Raw genomic sequence first — 27,967 nt, 5'->3', positions numbered from 1 at the left:
GTTAGGTATTTTCAATGGTTTCTGAGTTATCTGTAGGAAGCTCTTAGTTGTAGAGTTTGATATGTGTGTCCACAATTAAATCAGGATCATGTTTTATATCAAAATTTAGGTTCAGTAAAGCCAAGTTACTTGACCTTTGGTCTGTCAAAGTGTTCCTCAGGTATGCTTTGAGGCAATTTTACCCATGTTCATAGCATTCATTCTCAACCTTCATCACAGGAAGAATACATAGGACTTTCAGCAATGCATAAACACTAGGAAAAACTTGATGTCTTGCAGGTGCAGGGTTTCATAAATGGTGAATGGAAGCTCTATGTCTTTCCCTCTGTGTTTCCACTTGATTCTCCAATAATGCAGCTCAGGTGAGAGTGTGTCATGATTAGGCAAGTCACTTCTGTACATGTCAGCATGGTGCCCCCCCCCCCCCAGTGTATTAAATTTGAGCTGTCCCATGACAGAGGGTACCAGAGATAAGCATTTAAGAGCTCTGAGGTGCTGTTCTGAAAATGTATCTTTCAGTTCCTGAATAATGAGTTCCACTGTTGGGACATTAGAGTTTCTTTATAGTAACTCTCAGAAGTTAGCTGGGATTCCAGGTTACCTCGCTGGGCTCTGTGGAATTCTCCAGGGAGTTTCAGCTGAATATCAAGTTTGGTTGCCAAATTTATAGCTTTTTCAAGCCGAAATTCATGATAAACTTCAATATTTTCCATCATTTCATTTAATGAATGCAGCACTGCAGTCAAGTTACTGGCTACAAAGAAGACATCAGAAGTTTTCCCCTGGAGATTTTTCCCAAAGGCTCTTGTAAAAGATAGAACATTTTTAGGAACAACAATGGTAAGAATGAAATCAAAAGCTGTTCCCAGCTATATAGTTATTCCACCCAAGGTTTGTATCACTATACCATCTAAACATAAAACACGTGTTTGCAGGAGGTCCACTAAAATTTCACAAGCATCATGCCTGCCTGTCCACTGGGAATGACAAATTTCCTTCAGTTCAAGCTCTAAAAGCAGTTGTGGAGATCAATGGAAGAAAGAACAAACTTCCTCTATTGTTCCTAATACAGCAGGTACTCTCACAACAGGCACTGATTTTGCCAACCAAATATTTAAGGCACAGGAAGAGCAAAGTGTATAGACAGCTTGGGGATATTTCTCTAAAAGTCTAGAAACAACAACTTTCATTTTGGAAGCAAATCCACTGGACACAATGTAAGCCTGGCCATGATAATACTCCAGCTTAATCCCCACTTCTCCATTATCAACAGTATGAAATTTCAAAATTTCTGCATCAACCTCATAAGGCAAGAAGTCTACAAATTCCTCTCTCAGGTTATGAGATTCATCAACAAACCTCACCAACACAGACAAATATTCTTCCATGATATGCCACTATGGCATCAGTGATGATGGAAAAGAGGAAGTGGCAGCCTCTCACTCCCCGAGGGTTTCCTCCCAAATGCAGCTCTCACAGATCTCTAGCATCTGCCTCTGCTATGTTTTCGAGCAGAACAATGTGTTAACTGCTATTGTCTCAATGCTTTCTATCAACTTCTTCACCAGAATTTATCCCACGCTCCAGCAGTGCTTGAACAAAGAGATCCTCTGGGAGTTCATCAGTTTCATGCCCTTCCAGAGGCATGTCTTGTTTTCCCATAAGAATAAAAATTTCAGGGGCACCTGAGTGGCTAAGTAGGTTAAGCATATGAGTCTTGCTTTCAGCTCAGGTCAAGATTTCACTTGTTCATGAGTTTGGCCCCACTGTCAGTGCAGAGCTGCTTAAGATTGTCTCTCACTCCCTCTCTCCCTCTCTGCTCCTCCCCTGCTTGTTGTCTCTCTCTTTGTCTCTCTCTCTCTCTCTCAAAATAAATAAACTAGAAAATTTTTTTAAAGAATCAAAATTTCAAATAAAGATTTTAAGTATTCTTTGTTTTCTTTCTTTTCAAGAGTTGATGAAATATGTCTTCATCCTGTTCTTCAGCCCCTTCTTCCGCACTGGAATTCTGAGCATTGCTATCATTTATTTCTTTGTTTTTATTCCTCTTCAGAATTTTCATCATTGTTTTTTCTGTTTCAGTTTCTTGATTTTATCTTCACTTATTTCTTTTGTTAGTTTTTTGTGTCTACTATGTGGATTGTTTGAATGACTGGCAAGAACAAACAAATATTGTTGGTATTGCATTATCTCCAAGAACTGTCCCATAAGGACTAGTTCTACAGATCATAGAGGTCTCAAAATGTTTGGCACATAATTGATAATGTTTATTTAGTTGATCAGGTGTTTTATCTTCTAAGTCTGCTCTCCCAGAATTCTCCACCCACTTCTGACATCTGGTGGGACACCTTGGGAACCCAAAGAAGGACAGATCCTGAAGAAGGCCAGATCCAACTTCCTCGTGCAGCTGGGGGTAGCGTGGAAGTTCTAGAACATCAGTGCCCACACAGACCCACACACCCTCCCCTCCTCTCCTCCTCTGGGCAGCCTTTCTGCAGGTTGGGTCTGGGAGGGAAGTCAGGCTGGAGCACCAGGGGGAGGGGCCTATAATTTTTTATGACAAGTTCATGCACATCATGTCAAGACAAAAATGGGAGAAAAGTAACTTCAAATATTACACGTGTAAGACATAATGGATTATGGATTATTTTGTCATCAATTGGATGACAAAGAACTGTGTTTTTTATTATGAAGTGATGTTATCATTGTGCTAAACCTACAGTATCTGTCAGTATTACTTAGGACTAAGCAATCATAACAATATTCCCAACTTACAGGAAACCACTTGTCAGAAAAAGTGGAAAGTAGAAGAAGGAATACTTCATTAAGGTATAATTTTTTTCACTAATTTTTTTGAAATGAAGCTGCAACTGAAGTAAGTTTCCAAATAGTTCATTTGTTAGATAAAGCGAGTCATTGACCAGTGGTGTTAATTAAGTCATATTTGATTCCAAGCCAAAGAAATGTGTCCAGAGAAAATAAACTGGTTTAAGACTATTAACTTTGGGGGGGAAAGTGACTCAAAAGAGTTTAGGACATTGGAAGCAATATCAATAGTCCATTTAAAAAGAAGTCAAATGATTTCAAGGGGTTTTCCTTGGCTTTTGATAAGTCAACATACTGTTCAGTTGTTTTTTCAAGGACTAATGCCAGACCCAAAGTCACTGAGTTTCACCTATGAATGGTCTGTATGAAACAATTATAACTGAGAATATTTTTGAAAACAGTGAGAAAACACTAATCTAGTACAACCTGAAGTAGAATCTGCTAAGATGTGCTATAACTGATGGTGATAAAAATATATGTGGAGAAGAAAAGCTCTTAGTTGGATGAATTTACAGATTTTGAAAATTTAAGGTGTTTAAAGACTTCATTATATTCATTGTATTATTTATCAGCAGGTACTTCTTTTTTAATGTTTATTTATTTTGAGAGAGAGAGAGCATGTGTGCAAGTTGGGGAGGAGCAGCGAGAGAGGGAGAAAGAATCCCAAGTGGGCTCTGCACTGAGATCATGACCCAAACCCAAATCAAGATTCGGTTGCTTAGCTGACTGAGCCATCCAGATGCCCTTATCAGCAGGTACTTCTTTTTTTTTTTTTTTAATTTTTTTTTTAATGTTTATTTATTTTTGAGACAGAGAGATACAGAGCATGAACGGGGGAGGGTCAGAGAGAGAGGGAGACACAGAATCTGAAGCAGGCTCCAGGCTCTGAGCTGTCAGCACAGAGCCCGACGCGGGGCTCGAACTCACAGACCGTGAGATCATGACCTGAGCCGAAGTCGGACGCTTAACCGGCTAAGCCACCCAGGCGCCCCATCAGCAGGTACTTCTGAGGAACATATTTGATATCATGTCTTACGGAATCGGCAGTGTCAATAGTGAAATTCTACTCTCATGGACTTAATATCTTCAGCACCATAAATTTTGTCATAGATAGAAGTAAATCCTTAATTGTCCTACCATACAGCAGTGTGACATTTTAGCACTGATGAAATTATATTGAGATTATATTCAGCCCAGGATCAAAATTGAAATTCCTCTGAATGAGGACTTTCTTCAATCACTGTTAATTAACAGTGAGTGAATTTGGAAATTAGCTTTTGCTGCAGATTTGATGTTTCTTAATGAATTGAACCTAAAACTATTAGGCAAAGCTGAGCTTACATACAAAACTTACACTGCAGTAAAGTCATTTTGATGACAACTAATGTTTGAATCACAAGTAGTATCAAGCTGCTGTATTTACTTCCTATGTTGTCAAAAATTAAAACAAGAAGTTAAATCTCCACCCCACACGAATTTTCAGAGAATATATTTTCCAAGCTCAACCTACAGTTCCAGAAGTATTTTTTGGACCTTGCTTCACATGCAAAAGAAAAGTCAAATATTTCAAAATCCATCTAATTGTGCAAAATCCATCTAACTTCCACTTAACTTTCAATTGAACTGATTAATCTACAGTAACATACTAAAAGGTACATATCAAGGAAAGAATATAATAGAATTCTATAAATGACTCAAGTAATATTTCCTATTGAAATCACATGCTTATGATTGGTATCACTATTCAGCAGTACCGATTTGTGTGACAAGACATTTTCTTATTATATAAGTACCTGCCTCAATTTTGTCTCTTAACCTATAAAACCTATGGATTTACTATCTGGCCTTTTAGAGAAAAAAGAAAAACCCCTGATCTAGAGGACTGTGGGTGTCTGAAAGATACAGGGAGACCTCATTGAAAGATTGCTTGCTAGAAAGTTTGGTTAAGTATGAAGTCTAATTATTCTGATTTAGCAAACAAAGCTTTGCCTGCGGTCATATTACTTTAATCAAAAATAGAGCTGGCCCCAAAGCTATATCTTTCTGCTATAAACCTAACATGTAAGATTTAGTTTCAGCAAACAACACCAGCTGTCTCACATCAACATTGCCAATTTGAATTTTTATTAGTTTTATAGTTTTGTTTGTATTTCATTTGTACATCTTGCTTTGGCTTCAGACATCAGTAAGACTTATTCTCTATGTGAACATAGGTGAGGGCCCCTTAACCCTCCCAAATGTATTTTCATTTCTTGAAAAGGAACACAATGAATTCACATGAATCTGTTTCTTCAGGAAGTGTTAAAAAAATTAAGTGAACCATTTTTCATTCAGAGATTGTGGACACAGGGTGCCTGGGTGGCTCAGTCAGTTGAGCATCTGATTTTGACTCAGGTCATGGTCTCGCAGTTCACAAGTTTGAGTCCCACATCCAGCTCTGTGCTGGCAGTTCAGACCCTGGAGCCTGTTTCTGATTCTGTGTCTCCTCCCTCTCTCTCTGCCCCTCCCCTGCTCGTGCTCTGTCTCTCTCAAAAATGAATAAACATTAAAAAATTTTTAAAAATAAAAAGAGATTGCAGACATGATAGAGTGTCTAGAAGAGACTATGTCAAGCAGAATTGACCTTAACAAAGGTTAGGTCTTTCCTCTTCAAATGTGTTGGTTCTCAAACCTAACATGCACAGAATCACCTGATGAGCTTGTTTAACATGCACTGTCCCAAACTTTTCTTCCAAGGCCCAGGAGTATTCACCTCTGTCACACATCTCAGAACACCCTGATTGATGACACACAGACCACCATATTTTGAGAAACATGCCTTCAGATTCTTGATTTTCACCGCTTCATTCTGCCCTTTACTTGAGAACCGATAGGATCCTTCATGAAACAACCAGGTGATTTTTTCTACAAGAACTCCTTACCATAAGAGGTGAGATACGAAGAAGGGATTAGCCCATTTCACCTTGGTATCTTATTGTTATTACAAATCCTAAACTACACTTGTTTACGGAACATTCTAGAATACAGCAAGTGCCTTGAGCTATTTTGTGACTAACTAGAAGTAACTAGGGCTTTAATATTCAACCACCAAATAAAGAAAATTTCAGGTAAAAAATAACATGTGACAGGAACACATTTCCTATCAATCTAGTTATTTTTTCAAAAAGCTTTAAACAACAATCTCAATAATCTTACATTTTAGTGATTTTCTGCAATTTCCACTGAAGGTTCAAACATACATGAAAAGCCCTTGCTTCATTGCCTAAAAAAACAGATGAATAGATATTCATTTAGATAAAAATCATTAGATAAAAATCATTAGTCCAGCACATACTTAATGGTTAATATAGAATCAGAACTACTGAATTGATGTCTCAGTGTAAAGGCATCAAAAACCTAGTGTCTCTAAACAAGCACAATCACCTAAATTCGGGCCACTTCTTAAGCTAACATTGCTGAAGACTTTTACTGGATAAGTTTGTACAAGTTCCCCTGTCCCCACAACCCACTGCCCATTAAAACATAAGATACATTTATTAGAAACAAAAGCTTTTTCTAGGAAAGAATAGATTTTTGGCACTGGAAAATTATGGATCAAGGCTCACCTGTTAGCAAAATGCTGCAAGGCGGTGAATTCCAGTCCTAATTCAGCTTCTGATGTTGATATGACTGAAGGGGCTTGGGTTCACTGCCCAGTTTCCTCACCCATGAACCTGGAATAACAACACACCCTCCTTTACAAAGGAACCATGTTGTGTAACACAAAGAAGTGACGACAGCCTTTTCCCAATTCAAGAGATGAAATTATAGCCCCATTGTGATATTCCTCACACATACTTCAACAACTCCCTGACATTTTAACTATTAATTACTTGTTTATTCTCAGTTTCAATACCTTTTATTCAGATCCTTTTGCATTCCTTAACCTTGCTTGTCTCCCTGGCTTTCGTATCTGTGGGTGAACCCCTCACCAACCTTTTGGCAAACATTACTCTTGACTCCCAGATCACCTATCTTTCCTAGCGACTCTGGGGGGTCCTCTCATGCTTCACACACAGCGCTCACCACCGTGCCTCTGCCTGCTGCCTCTGGACACACCTGTCAGCCAGCCAGCTATCAATGGGCTGGCAGCAGTAGCTCTTGCATGGGATGGAGTGCACATCCCTCCCTGACTTTTACCCATTCCTCCCATGTGCAGCCCCGCACACACTGTAATAATGCCCCTTATGTGTCATAACTATGTCATTACCCCCCCTCAGGGCGTATGTCACTTCCTGACTTCTTTCAGATTCCTGGCATTCTGTACATGAGGCTGTTCAATATACCCCCCCAAATGGTAATTAATTGTTAGACTTGTCATTCTTCAATGGTTTGGTTTGTAAATTTGGCTTAGAGAAAGATGAGAGGAAAAAGGATACAACTCCAGGAATCCTATAGAAATCTGAAAACTCTAATATCCACCTCAAATATCCTAGATCTTAATATTCAACTCCCCAAGATTGTTCCCAGCTAAATGGATTCCCTCTTTCCTGAATCAATAAAAATTTTGCCATCACATAGACACCATTAACTGAAAATGTTGTTTTAGTGTAGTGTTTGTACTTATTATATCATGATTTATATTTGAAAGGCATCTGTTTGATTATTATATATGTAAATAGTAACATCGCACTAATGTGGCATTACAAGGAAGGCCTCCATTCCATGCAAGTGAAACTTCTGGATAAATGAAAATTGCCTCCTTAAAGACCAATCTTTTGATTGGTCTCAATGATAAATAAACATTAAAAATTTTTTTTTGAAAAAAGGAAGGAAATTCTGTCACATGATACAACAAGGCTGAACCTTGAAGACATTATGCTAAGCGAAATAAGCTAGACACAGAAAGACAACACTGTGACTCCACTTATATGAGTTACCTAGAGTGGTCAAATTCATAGAGATGGATTGGGGGGCTGGGGGGCAGGGAAAACAGGGAATTGCTGAATGGGTCAGAGTTTCAGCTTTGCAAGATGAAAAGAGCTCTAGTGGGGCACCTGGATGGCTTAGTTGGTTAGGCATCCTACTCTTGATTTCGGTTCAGGTCATGGTCTCACAGTTTGTGGGATTAAGCTCCGTGCCAGGTTCTGTGCTGACAGTGTGGAGCCTGCTTAGGATTCTCTCTCTCTCTCTGCCCCTCACCCTGCACACATGCGTGCATGCTCTCTCTCTCAAATATTTAAATAAAAGAAAAAAGAAGAGAATTCTAGAGATTGGTTGCACAGCAATGTGAATGCACTTCACACTACTCAGAAGTATATGTAAAAAGGGTTGAAATAGTAGGGGTACCTGAGTGGCTCAATTGGTTGAGCATCCAACTTTGGCTCAGGTCATGATCTAGCAGTTCATGACTTCAAGCCCCACATTGGGCTTGCTGCTCTCAGTGCAAAACCTGCTTCAGATCTTCTGTCCCACTGTCTCTCTGTCCTTCCCCTGCTCTTGCTCTCTTTTTCTCTCAAAAATAAATAAAACATTTTTAAAAAATTAAAAATAAATAAAAATGTTTGAAATGGTAAATTTTATGTTATGTGCATTTTACCACAATTAAAAAGAAAGATATATAAAAAAGGTAGAAACATGCATTAATTCATTCAGTTAATATTTCTTTTGTGCCTACTATGTATCAGACCCTGTATTAGATCCTGCTCCCTGTTGGTGCCAGGGAAAAAGTGCTGAACAATACAAAGTTCTGTCCTTTATGGAGGTTATATTCTACTGTATAGTATTTAACAGGATATATACCTTTGCAATCTACCTAATAAAGTACACAATTTTAGGACACTGGTTTTTTGAACATAAATGATTTGTCTGTAAGATCTGCAACCTGACCTGTTTGGGTGTAGAATATATCTGAAGTTTAAGTATCTTAATTCTAGAAGATTATAATGATTAACATTTTAAAACTGACCTATCACCAACACCTTTTGGGTATGTTTGCTTAGTTTTTCTTTCCGTTATTTAGATTATGGAATGGGATATGACAGACTGAATATACAAATGTTCAATGGCCAGACCATTGTATGAAAATAAAACTTTGACCTGCAACCTGCAGCAACCTGTCCAGGAAACCAACCTCTTATCTACAATAAACAACCCAGGAAGCCGGCCTGCTATAAATCAGACTTAAGGGGAACAAGATGGCAATCTCCAGTGACACTGCAGGAAGCTAAACAATAACTACTGTAACAATCAGCCTAAAATGTCCAGGACTTGATTAAAACTGACAGCTTCCCTAATTTTTGTCCCTGCTTCCAACGTAGGACCAACCAGAGAAAGCCACATATGCACCCTGACCAATCACCTAGGATGTCCTGTTTCTAGTTAGACCATCTACAGATTCCCCATGCCGACAACTTCCAATCAAGCACTCCTGAAGCCCCCACTTTGTGCATTTTATAAAGCTTTCCCACTCCTCTGCCTGCCTTTGAGTCCCCACCAAAACACAAGGGACGGTGGCTGTCTCCCTTACTATAGCAAGCTCACAATAAATAGCTTTGGCTTTTCTCATTTTGGTGGTCTTTGTTTATTTCCACAGATGTTTGCTATATACTTGCAAATTGCTATTCAATCTTTTAAAGTGGTTAATAACTATCCACACATAATTGTTCCAGCTCCTTGGTTACAAGCAAGATCTCTGTCTTGCCCATCACCCTCTACCTGGTTCCCAGCTCCCACACCAGGTGGCCCAACATTAACTAGTCATGCAGTAGATGGCATGATTGCCATGCACCTGCCCCAGATCAACAGTTCTTTTCATTATTACAGTGGCATAATTTTTAACAAATAATGATCATTTGAAAAAATTCTTTTAGAGAAATTATTTTTCCACTTAGATTCCTAGTTAATCTTCTACTATAGTTCTGGCATTGAGAAATATTTTCCATTTGTTTGTTCTAATGTTTGTGGATAGTTGGATGACCTCCAAATAATAGGAACATTTCTACATCCTACTTGAGAATATATGTGCAAGAACTTAGGAATGATTTCTGTTTGCTTGTATCTGAATAACTACTAGATAAACATCAGGTGTAAGAAAATACTTGATAAAGCTGGGTTGACTTTGGTGCTGAATAATCATTGTAATGAATATTATCTTTAAAATACATAATGTTCTTTTCTCCCTGTGCCTCCAGGTATATGACCTCCTTCTATTCTGTTGGCAGCATCCATTTGCCTCAGGTAGGATTATCATTCTTATGGCAGGAAGGCAAAGAGAAAATATTACATATTTTTTGCAGTCTAGTCTTTGTTTTTGAGAATTTTGAAGATCACAGGCTTGCAAACAGGTTTTAGAAGAGAAAGATGCCCTAAATTCCAAATACTCTCTCTTTGTGTTTCAAGAGGCAAATCTGGCTGGCTTAGAGATTATTCCAAGTATATTGTTCTTTAACAATGGATGGTCATTTGAAAAATTTAAACATAGAACAATTTTGCTTTTTTTTTTTAATGTTCTTTTTTGTGAGAGAACATTTTGCCTGGAATAGGGGCAGAGAGAGAGAGAGAGAGAGAGAGAATCCCAAGCAGGTTCCACATTGTCAGCGCAGAGCCCAATGCAAGGCTCAATCTCCCCCACTGCGAGATCATGACCTGAGCTGAAATAAAGAGGCTGACTGAGTCACCCAAGCACCCCGAACAATTTTCCTTTAAACAGAGTGTAAGGGAATCATTGGAAAGGAAAAGGAAAATAGAAAAATCTCTTGTCTTTCAGGTCTGGGGAGCAACAGCAAGACAAATGTATGCTAAGATTTCCCCTCTAATGAGAGAATTACTGGGGAGGATGACATCTCCTGGGCTGCAAGGAGAGATTTTGGAGATTTCTTGTGCTTTTTCAGGCTCAATAAATCATTCCTCAGATTAGATTCTTGCTTATAATGTTAAGTTAAATGCATTGTGCAATGAGTCTTAGAATTCGGTATTTGGGTATTTCACACGAGTCTCTGCTCTATTCCCTGCTCCAGCCCATCTTCACCTGCAGGCAAATGGAAAAGGTATATAGCACAAGGGATCCTTTTGTTGAAACCCATTTATTGTTTGTTACCTTTTTTTAGACATTGAATGTCCTAATTATGTTATTTCAAGAAAGTAAAAAATATATACCTTTTAGAAAAGTGACTGATTCACACATAGGGCTTGTTTTGAATCTGCAGGAAGACTAATCAGCCCAGGATATGGGGTGTCATTTGTTTCTTTATCAGTTTGGCTCCCTCTAGCCGTCAGTTTGCAAATTTTAGTAGGTTCTAAAATTAAACATTTTTGGCCCCTTTCTGTAGCACAATTTTTTCATAGGAAGGTTTTGGGGGAAATGATTAACTGATAGAATATATTTTTAGCAAAGATCATATTTAGCCTTTTTATGACAAATTACTAAGGTTTATATATAGGGTTGACAGATTTAGCAAATAAAAATACAGTGTACCCAGTAAAATTTATATTTCAGATAAAAAAAAACAAGTAATTTTTTAGTGTAAGTATGCTCCAAATACATTAATTGGGCAACTGTATATATTTGCATAGTGTTTTACATCTCATTTAACAAGTGAGGATTCTGAGGATCAGAATTTCCAATTCCAAACTCTATTTTTCTCATTTTCCCATGGCTTGTTCTTGCTTTTTCATTCTTAGTTTCCCTGTAAGTTCCCAAAAGAAATCAGGTCAGAGGTCTGATCACAGGACACTTGATTTCAAGTTCCAAGGATCCTAAGATATCTTTGTTTTAACTTCACTAAAGGAAATGATTCAATAAGTACGATCTATGTGCAAGTCCCCAGGAGATCTCTACCTCTCACTAAATGAGGATTCAGTGAACGTAGGAACTATTTCTGTTTGCCGGGTTCCATTTGGACCCTAGTGTTGACCTGCATATCTATAGGCAAGGAATTAAGGCTTAGAGTCACTTGTCCAAGGTGACACTACTACTAAGTAGAGAGCTGAGATTTAATTCACATAGTCGGCCAGAACAAGATAGTAGCCGTTTCAGGCTTTGTGGGCCATGCAGTCTCTGTCAGGACCACTCAACGCTCCCATTGTAGGGCAAAAGTAGCCATGGGCAACACACCAATGAACAGGCATGGGTCGCCAAGCTCCAATAAACTTCATTTATGGGCACTGAAATTTGAATTTCAAATAATTTTCACATAGTATTATTTATTGTTCATTTGAATTTTCCCAATCATTTAAAAATGTAAATACCATCCTTAGCTCTAGAGTAGGGATTGGCAAAGTGAGCCTGTAGGTCAAATCCTGCCCACTGCCTGTTTTTGTAAGTCAAGTTATTCATCATTTCTCTCCTTGGTGTTCCTCTTGAAGGACAGTCCCATTAATTCTTCATGGTAGATTAATTCATACAGCAGATGTTGTGATTAATCAAGTCCAATGTTTCATCTTTCCCTGGTGCAATATAGGGCTTTTACTAAAGTAATTGGCTTATATTCTTCAGGAGCTCTTCTAAAAAGTAAATTGGTAACATTACATTGTATCTATGCATTGGCATAAAACTAGTGGTTATTATAATGAAATTGTTCTTTAATCAGATAGTCCATTAAGCATTTTCCTCCTAGTTGGGCACTAATCTATGCACAATAACTATAGAAAGAAATCCACTTACCTTTGGTGACAATTCATCAGGAGCATATACTTGAATTTTTCTTTAGAATTACATCTGTGCTCATCCCTTGTGGAGGGACAAATAACTGTGATAACCATTGAAATCCTGGTGGCACCTCACTGAGTATTCTCACTTGTGCTGCATCCAGGGGAAGGTGAAGGGAAAATGGAGACATCTACTTGGGAGTTTTGTTTTTTTCTAATACCTATTATTAACATGTTATATTTTTTCCTTTCAAGCAGTGACATTTTTTTCCTCCTAAAAAGATTAAATCTTTTTTTCCAAATATTTATTTTTGAGAGAGAGAGAGAGAGAGAGACAGAGTGTGAGCAGGGAGGGGCAGAAAGAGGCACAGAGACACAGAATCTGAAGCAGACTCCAGGCTCTGAGCTGTCAGCACAGAGACCAATGTGGGGCTAGAACTCACGAACTGGGGATCGTGACCTAAGCCAAAGTAGGATGCTTAACTAACTGAGCGACCCAGGTGCCCCAAAATAGATTAAGTCTTAAGCCCAAAACAAAATTTATAGCATCTGAGACAAAAGGTGAATTTGAAATGTCAAGATTTAGATTTTTAATTATTTTTACTGTGTCTTCTTAACTTTAAAAAGAAATGTATGAATCATACTGGATTATGGGAAATGGTTAAGGTATTAGGTATTGTAGGGTGTCAGAATATGCACCCCAATATATACCACGTTTGCATAAGGATTATTTTGAGCTGAAGGCAACTAAGAAGCAGATACAAGAAAAGCTCTCTGCCCTCCCCCTATTTGCCTGAAAGCAAGACATACGTTTACAAAGGTGTCCCCCTTCCTTCTCTATTAGTAAGGACCAAAATTAATCACCAGAGACAACTTTAGACCTTAAGCACCCTGGAGACAGCACCAGAGGAATCTACATAACAACTTCTACTAAACTTTTATTTACCATTAGTTTGTCATTATGTGCCTTCCCACAGTTTGGCTTGCCAGAGACTCAAGATTCTTTTCCCTTGTCTCATCGCTTCTGTAACACATTAGTGTTCCCTTGCTGAGATTCCACATAAGCCCGAGTTCTAAGCACCACTTTGAGTTACTCATCTCTGAATACTCCAGGTGTAAGGGTGGTACACATGCTAATGAACTTTTGCTTGCTTTTCTCTTATTGATTTGTCTTTTATCAGCCTAGTTTATAGGGCCCCAGCCAGAAAACCTAGGAGAGTATAGGAAAAATAATTTCTGTTCCCCTATAGTATCTTGAAATTATGTTCTCTGCTTCACAAAGGGATTGTGCTCCTGGTTCAGCATAAATCCATTCCCCCAAACACATCCTCTGAAGCCTGAGACCCTGGTTATAGCAGGTGAGGAAAAGAAGAGTCTTTACAGATGCAGTTGTCACCTCTAGCTGGGTGTCAGAATTTTCTGGAGGGCTTTTATTTTTTAAATGCTTATTTATTTTGAGAGTGAGTGTGAGCAGGGGAGGGGCAGAGAGAGGGAGAGAGAGAATCCAAAGCAGGCTCCACACTGAGCCCTGGAGAGCTTTTAAAACTGAAGTTTTGGGGCACCTGGGTGGCTCAGTTGGGTAAGCTTCAGACTCCTTTTAATTAAAAAAATTTGTTTAACATTTATTCATTTTTTTGAGAGACAGAGACAGAGTATGAGGGAGGAGGGGTGGAGAGAGAGGGAGACACAGAATCCAAAGCAGGCTCCAGGATCCAAGATGTCAGCACAAAGCCTGAGCCTGACATGGGGCTCAGACCCATGAACCGTGAGATCATGACCTGAACTGAAGTTGGACGCTTAACCGACTGAACCATCCAGGCACCCCTAAGCTTCAGACTCTTTTTTTTTTTTTTTTTTTTTTTTTTTTTTTAAATTTTTTTTCAACGTTTTTTATTTATTTTTGGGACAGAGAGAGACAGAGCATGAATGGGGGAGGGGCAGAGAGAGAGGGAGACACAGAATCGGAAACAGGCTCCAGGCTCCGAGCCATCAGCCCAGAGCCTGACGCGGGGCTCGAACTCACGGACCGTGAGATCGTGACCTGGCTGAAGTCGGACGCTTAACCGACTGCGCCACCCAGGCGCCCCTTCAGACTCTTGATTTTGGCTCAGGTCATGATCTCATGGTTAATGGGATTGAGCCCCACGTAGGCTCCGTGCTAATAGTGTGCACCTGCCTTGCTCGTACTCACTCTCTCTCTCTCAAAAAAAAAAAAAAATTAAACCCACAGTTTCCCTAGAGTTTTGGATTCAGTAGGTCTGGGCTGAGGCTCCATAGTAAAGAACACTTCCTCTTGTAGGATTGAGTAGGAGTCTGTAGGAGTTTCCTGTGGCTGCTGGAATAAATTACCACAAACTGGGTGGCTGAAAACAACACAAATTTATTATCTCAATGGTGGAGGGGGATGCTCCATCCCCAGCACTCTGACACACACAAACATCACTAATTGACCCACTCTTCAGCTAGTCTTTGCTTTTGCAAGAGAGGAGGGCAAAGAGAGAGAGAGAGAAAGAGGACTAGGATGTCAGGTCTTTTTTGGCTCAGCCACCTTTGCCCTCCTTGACATCTGCATGACTAAAGTAGGGATTTTACCACAAGGATAGTATCCTATAAAAATCCCATCCTCAGGCACCTGGGTGGCTCAGTTGGTTACACATCCCACTCTTGATTTAGGCTCAGGTCATCATCTCACAATTCAGGGGGTCGAGCCCCCACATCAGACTCCACACTGATGATGCCGAGCCTGCTTGAGATTCTCTCTCTCCTCTGCTCCTTTCTTGCTCATGCTCTCTCTCTAAGTAAATAAACTTAAAAAAAAAAAAAAAAGTCCATCCTCTTTGCAGCCAGTGCAATAATACACATTTCAAACTCAGTGAATCCCCCAAAGCCATGAAGTTGTTGCCATGGTAGGCAACAAGTGTGCCCTAGCAATGCCTGTTGGTCATCACAACACTAACCATGACCTAAGGCCCCACACTGGAGAGAAAGTAGGGCATACATCGTCTTGATCATGGCCTTGGGCTTGCTCCAAGGGCACTTTGGCTCAGCAGCGAGACATGTCTATCTCTGTCTCCCAGAACTTTGTGGTCAAGAATTTAGCATCCTGAGTTATGCTTGCTTCCACTCCACTGTTCACATCTAACCACTCTATTGGTCCCAGAAGACTCTCGATGTGGTTTCTTCCCTCTCTTCCTCTTGAACTTAGCTTCCTTACCAGATAGAATCAGGGCCTCTGTTTCCTCAGTAGTGCTCTGCTTTCCTGATAACTTGGTCCAATAGAGCCCAATTTCACAGACTGCTTCCAGTAGCTCCACATCTGCCCTGTGCTTGTGGCACAAGTCTTTCTGATTTGGTACATATGCAGAGGTCTTTTCTCCTGTCAGTGTGTGTTTAGAAATCTGACATATGATTCCTGACAACACACTTTACTGCCGAGTCTCCCTCTGAATGTTTCCAAGCATTCTGCCACAGGAACACTTCCTGTGTCAACCAGTGGGTTGACAGCACTAAATCCACCCAATCCACTACTGAAGGTGTGACTCCATAAATTCTTTCTTAAATCTCTCTTGCTCTCTGCCTCTGAGGCTCCCATTGCTGCAACATTTTGTGGCAAGTTCCAAAGACGGACAAAAAAAGTCCCTATCTAGTTCCTGGCCTGCATTCCACAGTAACATACCTGGTTTCTGGTATCTTCTCACCTCAGATGAGTTTCCCCACTTGCTAATAGCCAGGATCATACCCAACCTGATACTGCAGGCTCCAGGGGTTCCCATTTTATAGATAAAATAGAATATGGTCTTAATCCAAACATGATTGCCACAGATCCTTCACTTTCCCATGAAAGTTGCCAATTTCTCTTTTTAAATTATATGTCCACTCTGGACCTTGAGTGTAAAATGGAGAGAGAGTTCAGAAAAGATAATATCTCCCCCAAATTAATGATTACAAAAATGGGGAGATTAAAAGCAAAATGATGCTGTAGCAATAAAAAAGGTGTGTGTGGGGGGGAGGGGGTGTCACACTTATAATCTTTAAAAACTCATCAACAAGAGAGAAAAACAGCAGATTCCTACTATCTTCTTGACTGAGCAGGGTTCTAGATGCTTCTAATTCATCCCAGTTCCCACCCCCAGGAGCAGTATAAGAGGAAGGTAGGTGAGTGGGGGGGAAATCCCATAAAAATCACCTTAATACTCCCAACAAAAGAGAGACAAGTCAAAAAGATACATAGGAGCCCAGGGCTAAGTTTCCCTCAAAAACAGAAGATGCTGCTTTCCACTCACCATCTTGGTTGCTCTTTGCTAGAGAAGAAGGCAGAGCAGTGGAAATCAACCAGTGGTGATTATAGCAATAAATGGAGATTGGGGAAAATAGAAGACAAAATGAAAATAAGATAAGATTTTATGAGGAAAGAGGGGTCAAAGGAAAAATCAGAGTGGTCAGTTTCATCTCTTGTTTGTTTTCCTTTATTGATCTGTTGTCCTCAGCATCAAATATGATGTTAACTGGTGCTTTGACACACACGTATTTAAAATCATACAAACCTTTCTACTATAGATTTTTTAAATCAGAAACGGGTGCTGAAAGTAGTAAAAATTTTTGGCATCTATAGAGATATTTTCTCCTTTTTAATAAATATGTGAACTATATTCATAGATTTATTAATACTGAATCATTTTTACATTCCTGAGATGAACTCCACTTAGCTGGTCTCTATTATTCTTTAAAAGTACTGTTAAACTATATTTGCAAATAGTTTATTCAAGATTTTGGCTTCCATATTAAAAACCTAAATTGGTCTGTAATTCTTTCCCAATCTCTGGCACCAAGGCAGGTTGGTTTGACAGCCACCATGATGAGAAACTTCTGACTAGATTCTAGTTTATTTCCAGCTGTACCCACTGTCAGAGATAACAGGAAGAACTCCAAAACGTGAGCAAGACATCAGGTGCATTCCCTTATTTCTGCAACTGTTCATGCCCTGAATGTATACATGGATACTACTACCACAGAGTTACACACACACACACACACACACACACACACACACACGTTTTCCTTTTGGAGGATCTAGGGCAGAGCAACTGGAAATGGATGCCTCTCACTGCCCAGGAAACCATCCTGGTAACCTAGAGGAGTTTCCAGGTGCACAAAGACCTGTGCTGCCCATTCTACACCCTTTTCAGGACATCAGAAGTACATAAACTATCCACATATCGTTAATCAGGCCACCTATAGATACGTCTTGAAACGCACACAATGACCTGTCAGTATTGTAACTGGAACGTGGTGTTCTCTTTGTATCCACCGATAAGACACAAAGCCCAAAGACACACAGTGTCTTGGTTGGTGAACCTCTCTAGGCACAGAGGAGTCAGTGCCAGTTCTGAGTCTCAAATTTACATGGTATTCCTACTATTAACGCACACAAAATTTCTAGTGGAGATGGAATGTACAGAATAGGATGAAGAGCTTGATGTGTACAATCAACAATTCCAGTAGTCTTGATCATGAAACCCAAGACAACCATATACTACATTATATTCTTTCCTGTTTTTCTAAAGTATCAAGATCAAAAATAAGAAGCACCAGGATTCACAATTATTCAAATAGGGTCAAGAAACCTCTATAAAAATATATAATTTCATCAGTGAAAATTTTGCCTTAAGTCCCAATATCTATTCCATTTCTTCTCCCTTTTTTTTAACCTTACAATGTGTTGAGGTACTTCAGAGTCCATCGAGGGGTGAGGAGGTGAGGGAGCAAAGGTTGATGGATTTTTAGTTTAATGTTCTATTGATAGAAACCAAGCTTCTCAGGACCAGATCAACAGAAATGACAAATAAGCTTTGCAAAAACAGAGGCAGTGTTTATGCCTCTGATCCCTAACAGCTCGTACAGGGTGTAAGGTCCTTTGATTTGGATAAGCCTTCAATTATAAACAAATCCTTGAGTGGCAAATAGGATATCAGTAAAATCATAATACTTTAAAAATACATGTTTAATCCCTTAATAGGCTTAATAACAATGGATCTTTTAATTTCTGAGTGTAGTCTTCACCTGATTGTGTGAAATGTACTCAACCAAAGATGTAATAATTCTGATTTTTTTCTAAGTGTGGCTCAAAGCCTAGATGCTAGCTGAAGAAATACAAAAAAAAAAAAAAACAAAACTTCAGGAATAGAATTCTTTTCTAGTTATTTTGAAATTTCCAGGCATTTCAAATTACAAAACCTACTTAACCATTTCTGTATCACAGCAAACAAAATAAAACCAAATTAGTTGACTATTGGAATGTGAAACACTTATTGGAGTGTGAAAGTGTTCCAAATCTGGATAGTGGTGATGATTGCACAATTTAGCAAATTTGCACAAAATCATTGAATTGTATACTTAAAACAGGTGAGTTTTATGGAATGTAAATTATACCTCAAGAAAGTTACATGCAACAAATTAGTTGCAATGCTTCCTATGACCACAGAATGTCAGCAAAGTCAAGCCATGAAGGATTTTTCCATAAACCTAATTTTCTAAGAAGAAGCCAGCAACTGCTAGATATAGCTGTCTTTCACTACAGAAATGCCTTTGTTCTGGCTCTCAGATGCTTGAAGTTATCAAAGAGTTAGGCATCAGGAATAAGGAAACATTTTCTTTTTTTTTTAATGCTTATTTATTTTTGAGAGAGAGACAGAGTGCAAGCCAGGGAGGGCAGAGAGAGAGGGAGACACAGAATCTGAAGCAGGTTCCAGGCTCTGAGTTGTCAGCACAGAGCCTGACGCAGGGGTCAAACTCAACAAACTACAAGATTATGACATGAGCAAAGTCAGACACTTAACCGAGTTACCCATGCGCCCCAGGAAACATTTTCAAATGTTGTCTTATACAGATCTACAATGATTGAAGCTATCAAATCATTTTATTCATGGTATATACAATAAATAAAACTAACTTCAAGCCACAATAGTTTTGAATAAGCTATTCATTCTTACTGAAAATAACAAAATCATTAAAACTAGTTTTGGACTACTTATACATTGTAGTAAACATATAAACTTTGACTTTTTACAACTATTTTATCTTACATTGTACATTTTAAAGGGGAATTTTTAAGATGGTCTAATTCCCTTTAAGTTAGACAAACATTAACCAGTGAACTTTTCAAGTAACTAGGTAATATGAAGAAATCTTTTAAAAGGAGTACGGTCTCTCTCATTACCTCCATAGATCTTCTGAAAACATAAAATACATTGGATTATAGGAAGGTAAACCTAATACACATTGAAAACCACAACTATTTCTGGGCTAAAACTTCCTTTTGCTCAGTGCAGCCCTGTTATGATTAAGGGCGGAGGAAACTTGTGAGCTGGAAATTTTTCTCTCACATTTTAAGCAGATTTACAAGTAAAGGAAATAAGGTTTGTCCAAATAAAGTTTTCAAGTGTCAAAATATTAACCTAGGTTTCCCAAATCAAAATAGATGCCCTGCCTTCATCATGAGGTCAGTTTCAATCTAAGGGCTTTTTGCTTTTGAATTCTGGTTAATACTAAAAGCAACGTGAATGACAATTTCTTGGATTAATGATTGAGTACCAGGAATCCAGAAACTGCTCACAGAGATAAGAAAAAATAGGATCTGATGAGATGATACTTACATTAACTTTTCTCAGAAATTTGAGGGTCTACTGTTTCCTTCACAGTATCACCAAATGTCAAGGTCAAAGTAGAGAAGACAGAGGTTAAGTGACATGTTAAGTGATCTGGCCAAAGTGACAAAGGTGGTTAATTGAACAGTTAGGACTAGAACCAGGTCTTGTGGGCTCTCAGCCATAGACCCTAGATTCAAACACATGTCCAGGGCACCTGGCTGGCTCAGTCAGTTGGGTATCCAACTTTGACTCAGGTCATGATCTCACAGTTTGTGGGTTAGAACCCTGCATCAGGATCTGTGCTGACAGCTTGGAGCCTGGAGCCTGTTTCAGATTCTTTGTCTCCCTCTCTCTCTGCCCCTCCCCTGCTCATGCCCTCTCTCTGTCTCTCTCTCTCTCCTCTCTCTCAAAAATAAGCGTTTTTTTAAACAAAATCACATCCGTTATTCATTCTGCAATTTACATGATCTGTAACATTGGGGATTTTTGTTGTTTCTGTAGTTCTTTCTATCCAGGGCAGATTTGAAAAACACAGATAACCACTGTCTGATTCAAGAACCGTAAAGTAAGTCATGAGACAACGATGCTAGGGATGCTAAATGCTCTGGAAGAAATATTCAAGTAATTAGTTAAGGTGAAAATGCCTTATGACTGAAAAATTACACATGGAGTCCTAATGTGCTTTGGTGAATGAAGTCTATGCCAGCAGTGGAAGGGGCCCCTAGCTGTTCTGCAGTCCATGGCAACCCAGTCTTTTTCACTCTCTACCATTATGCTGGGAGCTCCAGTTACTAAGCACTGGTCTGCCAACTTCCCCTGCCCTCCCCCAAACTGCATGATCCTATAAGTATTTCTGGAGCAAGAGCAACCAGGCATTTAATGACGTAAGTCATGTCTCTTGACTTGAAAGATTAATGGGTCAGGCATGTTATGTACCCTTGATAAAAGAGATTTGTGTTCTGCCCTTCAGGGTCTAAATTCCCAACAAAATCCAGCTGGGTAGTATCAATTCAGACATCTCAATAAAAGGATAAATGAAACCATGCAAATAATACAGACCTATACTATGCCTGAAAATATATATATATATTTTGCATTGTCTAAAAGCTGCAATCTTAGTGGCAGCAAATGTGTTATTTTTAACACTATGAGCTAAGTGAGAAAAAGGATAGTAAGAATTCTGGCTGATCAAAGTAGCATACATGCCTGTGTATTTTAAAACATTTTTGTATGTGAAAAAAAAATCTGTGTATTTACTTTTTAAAAATTCATATTGAAATGGATTAATGTTACAAAATCTGGAATTTCTAACATTCTGCTATTATTCCTAATTTCATATATCACATCAAAAGTCCCTGAATTTCAGTTGTTCAAAGGCATAGCACTACTCTGTCACTAATCTAACTTCTAAGCAATTGCCAAATATCATCAGTGCCTTAATCTCCAATCACATTTTTTTGAACTTTCAAGCTAAGATAACAAAACAAATGCTGATCTTGACATCTACTAAGCAACAAGATATACTACATTTTTTAAGCTTGAAAATATCACTGCTCTCCCACAGTGAATGAAAGATGTACTTTCCCAGTATTGTCAATAATTTCTAGTGATATGATCATGCCCCCCGATCCTTTGGAATCCCACAGTCTGATAACAGGTTAAGATAAGAATTAAAATGCTATCCATGGCCACAACTGAGTGACACCCACACATAGTATGGGGGGCAAGACTCTTTAACATTGATCTCATTTTCCATTATGTTCTAACCACCTAAAATAACTAATTATAAGCAATTCAAACAAAATCAGCAATTTTGCTGCAAAATGATTCATTTTAAAATCACTTATTTACCCATCAGTTTTTAAGCCTTCATAGACTAAGAATGTTTAAAACAGAATAAGGAGTTACAGAAATGGCACATGCATCATGTTGGGCAGTGGCTATAACACTAAATAGTCTTGTATGCTCAGTAAATATTGGATGGGTGCAACCATCCATGACTTAGGGGAAAACTGGGTGAGGCCTGACCCCAGAGTGTGTTCTCCAAAATTTAATGTGCTTCAGAAACAGGAGTGCAACTGGGTAAAAATAGGAATGCTCATACCTACTAAATAAAAATTCTAGATATATGGAATGCCAAACAATAAACATATAGGTACAGTCATGTTATCCTTTATCTAAAAAGTTGATTTTTAATAGCTTCCCTATTAGGCTACTTACTTCCTCAAAAGTGTACCAATAGTTACTGTGTTTAAAAGGTAGGAATTTTACATTTTTTTAATGTTAATCTTTGAGAGAGAGAGAGAGACAGAGCATGAGCAGGGGACAGGCAGAGAGATAGAGAGAGACACAGAATCTGAAGCAGGCTTCAGGCTCCGCTGTCAGCACAGAGCCTATGCGTGTCTCAAACCTATAAACAGCAAGATCATGACCTGAGCTGAAATCAGATACCCAACTGACTGAGCCACCCAGGCGCCCCTAAAACGTAAGAATTTTAAAGTTTATTCCTAAGTCAAACCGACACTGGTCTGCCATAAGTCCGTGCTTTCCAGAGCTCATCAAACACTTGTTTGGTGTTAAGGCTTGTTGAGAGCTATTTGTTCTAGAGACCCTTACACCGTATGTCAAATGTCCTCATAAAGTAGTAGGCCATGACAGACCTGACAGGGTCCCTGCATCCTCCCACTGTTTCCCAGAGACCAGCAGGACTTTCCTACAGTGAGTGACAAGGCATTCCTTCATGAGCTTCCCTCTCATCAGACCACAGGGGCAAAAAAAAAAAAAAAAAAAAATCAAGGCATCATGGTAATATAGATTACTATACTAGTTAAAAGGTCTGAGTATTCTGGTCTCTCCATGGCCAAGAGCTATCAGTAGTTAAGTAAATTAACCTGAAATTTGGCTTTCTGGTCTATAAAATTAAAGGAGTAAACTACAGTTGATCCTTGAACAATGCAGGGGTTGGGGTGCCGACATCCCCTTCCCTGCTGTAAAAATCCAACCCTTTTGACCCCCCCGCAAAACTTTAATAGCCTACTATTGACCAGAAGACTTAATGATAACAGTCAATTAACACATTTTATATATTGTGTACTGTATTCTTACAATAAACTAAGTTAGATGAAGAAAATGTTAAGAAGATCATAAAACACATTTACAGTTTTGTACCATAAAATAATCATGTACAAGTGGACCCATGAACTTCAAACCATATTGTTTAAGGGTCAACTGTACACTTTCGGGACTTCTTTCACCTTGATGATTTGACTTCAATGAGTACAACTGTTGATGTGATGTGCCAATAGCCAGTTAAACTACAGAGTCATTTTCTTCTGATCAAAATCAGGGATTTTAGAAACCAGAGAAACTAATAAATGCTTTCGCTCATTAGGAAATAAAAAGTTTGGAGATTTCTAGATCTAACCACTTGGAACCACAGAACTATCACCACAGCAGCCATCACCTGCTTGGCCAGCATGCACTTCTTATGGTCCCTCTCCTACAGTTGATCCAGGCTAGGTCAGAGCCCTGAGGCAGAGGCATTGTGTCCCTTGCCTGGTTCTTTCATTTTTTTATTTTTTTATTTTTTTAATGTTTATTTATTTTTGAGAGAGAGAGAAACAGAGACAGAGTGAGAGGGGGGGAGATGGAGAGAGAGAGGGAGACAAAGAATTTGAAGCAGGCTCCAGGCTCAGAGTTGTCAGCACAGAGCTTGCACAGAGCTTGAACTCATGAACTGCAAGATCATGGCCTGAGCCGAAGTCTGACACTCAACTGACTGAGCTATGCAGGCGCCCCTCCCCTTGCCTGGTTCTGCTCTTGATCTTGAGCTCTGACAGCTATGGAACCTTGGGCAAGTTACTTGCCCTTGTCTTCAAGCCTGTTTCTTCATCTGCCAACTGGGGATGACAATAAAAGCACCAACACTTGTTGGGTTATGAGAATTAACTGTGATAAGCCCTATATGGCACATTGTTTGGTGCCTGGCACAGAGTAAGCACTCTGTAAATGGCAGCAATTATTTTTGATGACAGCCGCATGGTTATAGCATCCATAGAACTCAGCACATGACTGAAGAAAGTCCAACAACAAAAAAGTCCATGAAGTCACATGGTTGTCACAGCCCCTGGTCCTCTCTCCTTCTGGACTTACTCTTACTAATGCAACCTCACTTGTTGACTTGTTGAATGAATGTGCTGACTCTCTATATCTCTTTCCAGAAACTCCAGATCACACAGCTCTGACGATGGGATAATAATTTAAGGAAGCAGGTGGCATGATCGATGAATTAAAGGTATCTCTTTCACAAAAAAGAAACTGGTAATAGTGGTTGCCCTCCCAGGAGGTGGCATCAAATCAGGGACAGGAGACTGACTTTTCACCATATGCCATTGTAGCTCTTGAAATTTGAACCTCAAATATGTGTTACCTACATTAAAAAGTGTTCTTTAACATGCTAATTTTTGAAAAGTAAAAAGTCAATTTGTAACTTAGAAGAGCATATGTCTTCCCCTCATGAGAGTTGGGAAGCTGAAAGTCCAGCCTCACGTGCCCTTCAGAGTATCTGAGTGCCCGTGGTTGCTACCCTGCCCATGCACCCCCACAACTGGGAGGTGATGGACAGACCCCATGGGAGGTGGGACAAAGAAAAGGAAAATCTTTCTGGTTCAGAATTATTTCAGGTTTTGACTGGTTTCTGCACAGAGGAATCAAAGGAATACCTACTGTAGATTTAGAGCAGGGCTTTATGTCCAGTTCTATTCTACTGCCCAGGGAAGGCAAAGACCTGAATTAAAAGAAAGAACAGAGAGTGAATGAAGTGTGTGTGTGTGTGTGTGTGTGTGTGTGTGTGTGCGTGTGTGTGTGTGTGTGTACTCCAAATAACCCATGCTGGCTCAGCTTTTCGATGCTCTTTTCCCAAATATTTTTCTGATAGAGAAATCTGAAAAAAACTCGGCATCCTTTTGAAAATTAAGACTGGCTTGGAAATAACAAGGGCCGCACTTTATTTGAGCAAGTACAATCTAGTATAACAAAGTTATATAACAAGGTTAGCTTTCTCCTTTTACTCATCATTTTCCATCCCTGATGGAATTAATTATGTGTGGATGTGTAAAGAAGATGGCCCTGAAAAGAAATATCTTAAATCTCATTGTAAGCTGTCACACAGCACCCCATGGCAAAATGGATCTTTGAAGAACAAACATGTTAAAAATGCTTTGCACTAAAATACATTTGGAATTCTAAAATGCATAAATATGAAACGTAGCTATGATAAAATGGATTTATATAGAATATTGAAATATACCATGCTCAAGTAGTTCAGAATCAGGCCTGTGTCTTTGGGACGACCTTAGAAAAGATGAGCCACATTTAAGTTCCTGAAAACCTTGGTACATATTATAAAACAGGAAAATCAGTGCATCATGGCTAGCCGGCTGGCTTGCAACTCTGCTTAGCTCACACGTGTCCAAATTGCTTCATTCTTTTTGGTTGTAGACTAGAAAAACTGTGTCGGTTTCACAAGTCCTCATTTGTTTTCAAAGTGTACTTTCAGCACGTAGGAAACAGACCGTACTGGACATTAAGAAGAATATAATGAAGAAAACCTAGAAGTGTGGTTGCTGATGTGAAAGGTCCTCCTTCAAGCAAGCCTAGAGCTGAAACACATTTAAATATGCGGCAGAAATTCATTTCCTTTATTTTCTCGCTTCAAATGATTTAACATCGAGAACTACCTAGTTAAATCTGAAAAGGAGGCGTAATCCCACAATTCACGATCGGTAATTTCTACATGCATAAGTCCAGATTCTGAAAATTATAGGAGAAAAAAAAAGAGACACAAATGCAATGACAGCTGTGGATTCTATGCAACACTGTTCTACAAGGTGTACAATATCCATGCAGCTTCCAATTCGCTGCTCGCTGTTTAGCGAGAGGTTGTAGTCAGTATCTGTTGAAGGCCGAATGGAGAGCTATCAAACTGTATTTTTAGTAGCACAAGTTTTTGTTTCAGGGACACACTGGAGAAGTAAGAATTAAAAGTTCCCACACACCTCTGAGAGCTTGGCCCAAGTCCCCTCTTAACAACCGCCACTTAACTTCCTGGACAGTTGAAGCACTCATGCGTCTTCCTTACGTTGTCAGCTGCCCACACACCATTCTCCCAGAGCCCCAGTTTGATCCAACACTGATGGCCATATGCTTCATAGAAGCCTGAAACCCCCTCGGCCCCAAGGGTAGAATCTTCACTAGTAATCCACTCCTCTTGCCAGTGATTGGTTATGGAGGGAGGTTCTGGTGAAAATCTAGCTGGTAAAACTCGAGGGAATCTGCTGCTGAAGGTCTGGTGTGCAAGTCTTCTTTGCTCTTAAAACAGGACAGAAGAATGGGGTGTGCCACTTGTCCCCTCTCCGGTGCCTGCATCTGTAGCAGCAATATTGAGATTGGGGGAACCAGCCAAAACAGGGAGCAATGATCTGGTCGTGAGGCCATTGTTAAGTCACTAAATTAAACAAGCATGGGATTTCCTACCTCTGCACTTCTTGTTTGGGGAGGGCATAATATCTCCTCCTAGTTTAAACCACTGGGGAATGAGGAGACACCTGCTTTTTGTGGCCCCAAGTAATCAGATGCAATCTCCTTCCTCTGAAATAACAAGCTATTTTATAGCGCAGAGACCACACAGGAACACATGCACAGGCTTTCCCTCTCTTGGAAACTAAACTCTTGTGCGAGGAGTAACGTTCTAAATTCAAGCTCCTTGGAGTATAGCGCATGCGCTGCATGCCCCGTCCCGAATACCCTCCTCCCCCACACTATCACGTACTTCAGACCCGGTTCAAAATCTGCCTCCTCCATGATAGTTTCTTATTTAATCCTTGCCTACATCTGTCTGTAATTCTAACATATGGCATTCACTGCCTCTAACTTTTTTACATCTTGTCTGCTGATCCTTGTGTCTCCCTCTCAGCTCCACACTGAGCACACATTTGATTTACAGCGACTGACTGAATATGAAGCCCCATTTTCTTTCACCTGAAACTTGGGATTTTCCTTTCCTCTTTTCTTCCTTGTCTTCTTTCCTCATCTTACTTCTCTGTAGAAGAAAAGACAAAAATTGAGATAAAAGAGATTCGGAGCTCAGATTCTGAAGGTAGGTAAGTCTTTCTAAAGAAAGGCCCAAATGGCAGGCCCTACCTCTGGGAGTTACAGATAAGGGAAAGAATTATGACTGGTGGGGGCTGGGGGTACAGCAGTTAGACACAATACAAATGACCTCCTGTTTCTGTACCTCCCTGACATACTGACCAGGTTCCACTATTGAAAGTAGGGGTTGGGGGGGGGGGGGCACACCCTGAACAAATCACAAGTTATGAGAGAACACAGAGCAGAGTCTAGCACATGGTAGGCATTCAACAAATGTCTCAGGAGTGAAGGAGAGATGACAGAGCATCTTACCAGTAGGGCTTCGGGCTTATACCTTGAAGGTTTTTATTATAAAAACAGAACGAAATGTAAATACCAGTAATAACGCTGGTAGTGAACTTCATCTGGATGTGCTGACAAAAAAATCTTTGATCTGGTGTAGATTTCAAGATGTTTTGAAAGGGAAAATAAAATCTTGGGTTGTTTTGGTTTTTACTTTAAAACTCCTATGGCTGTTAGCTCAAACTCACAACCAGGGGCCGTCAACAGGAGATTTCCAGACTATCTGCAGAAAGGCCTACTCCATCACACAACCTGAATCTCCAGCAGCCGCTCTTCTGTGTAACAGCTCTGGGGCCATCCTACTGATGAGATGGCGCAAAGGGCATCTGCAAAGAGCATGACCCAGTGTAGAAACAGGCTTCCACACACGTGAAGCT

The 27,967-nt window shown here is 39.6% G+C and overlaps 2 protein-coding genes and 1 pseudogene across 3 annotated transcripts in view; 1 reads left to right on the top strand and 2 right to left on the bottom strand.

Moving 5' to 3' along the window:
• The window catches only part of CCNY (cyclin Y), a 315,237-nt gene extending 308,214 nt beyond the window's left edge, over window positions 1-7,023 (bottom strand). The window contains exons 1-3 of one of the 2 annotated variants that reach the window (XM_060658953.3): window positions 6,925-7,023; window positions 6,432-6,539; window positions 6,022-6,088 (exon numbers count right to left, since the gene is read on the bottom strand). The gene's annotated coding sequence lies outside the window, so the exon portion shown is untranslated. Of the gene's footprint in view, window positions 1-6,021; window positions 6,089-6,431; window positions 6,540-6,891 lie in introns of both variants that reach the window. The other variant, XM_060658954.3, reaches the window with a different exon arrangement.
• Window positions 1-24,561, top strand: part of LOC144617001 (uncharacterized) — a 101,422-nt gene extending 76,861 nt beyond the window's left edge. Inside the window, exons 3-6 of the mRNA XM_081796085.1 lie at window positions 2,284-3,581; window positions 3,827-5,755; window positions 9,999-10,044; window positions 24,320-24,561. The gene's annotated coding sequence lies outside the window, so the exon portion shown is untranslated. The remainder of the gene's footprint in view (window positions 1-2,283; window positions 3,582-3,826; window positions 5,756-9,998; window positions 10,045-24,319) is intronic.
• LOC132695412 (52 kDa repressor of the inhibitor of the protein kinase-like) lies at window positions 2-27,929 on the bottom strand (annotated as a pseudogene).
• Between the last annotated feature and the right edge of the window lie 38 nt (window positions 27,930-27,967).

Source organism: Panthera onca, chromosome B4 (assembly GCF_046562875.1).
Source record: "Panthera onca isolate mPanOnc1 chromosome B4, mPanOnc1 haplotype 2, whole genome shotgun sequence".
Lineage (NCBI taxonomy): Eukaryota > Metazoa > Chordata > Mammalia > Carnivora > Felidae > Panthera > Panthera onca.
Note: the sequence above shows the minus strand (reverse complement) of the source record. Positions and strands in the feature narration are given on the sequence as shown.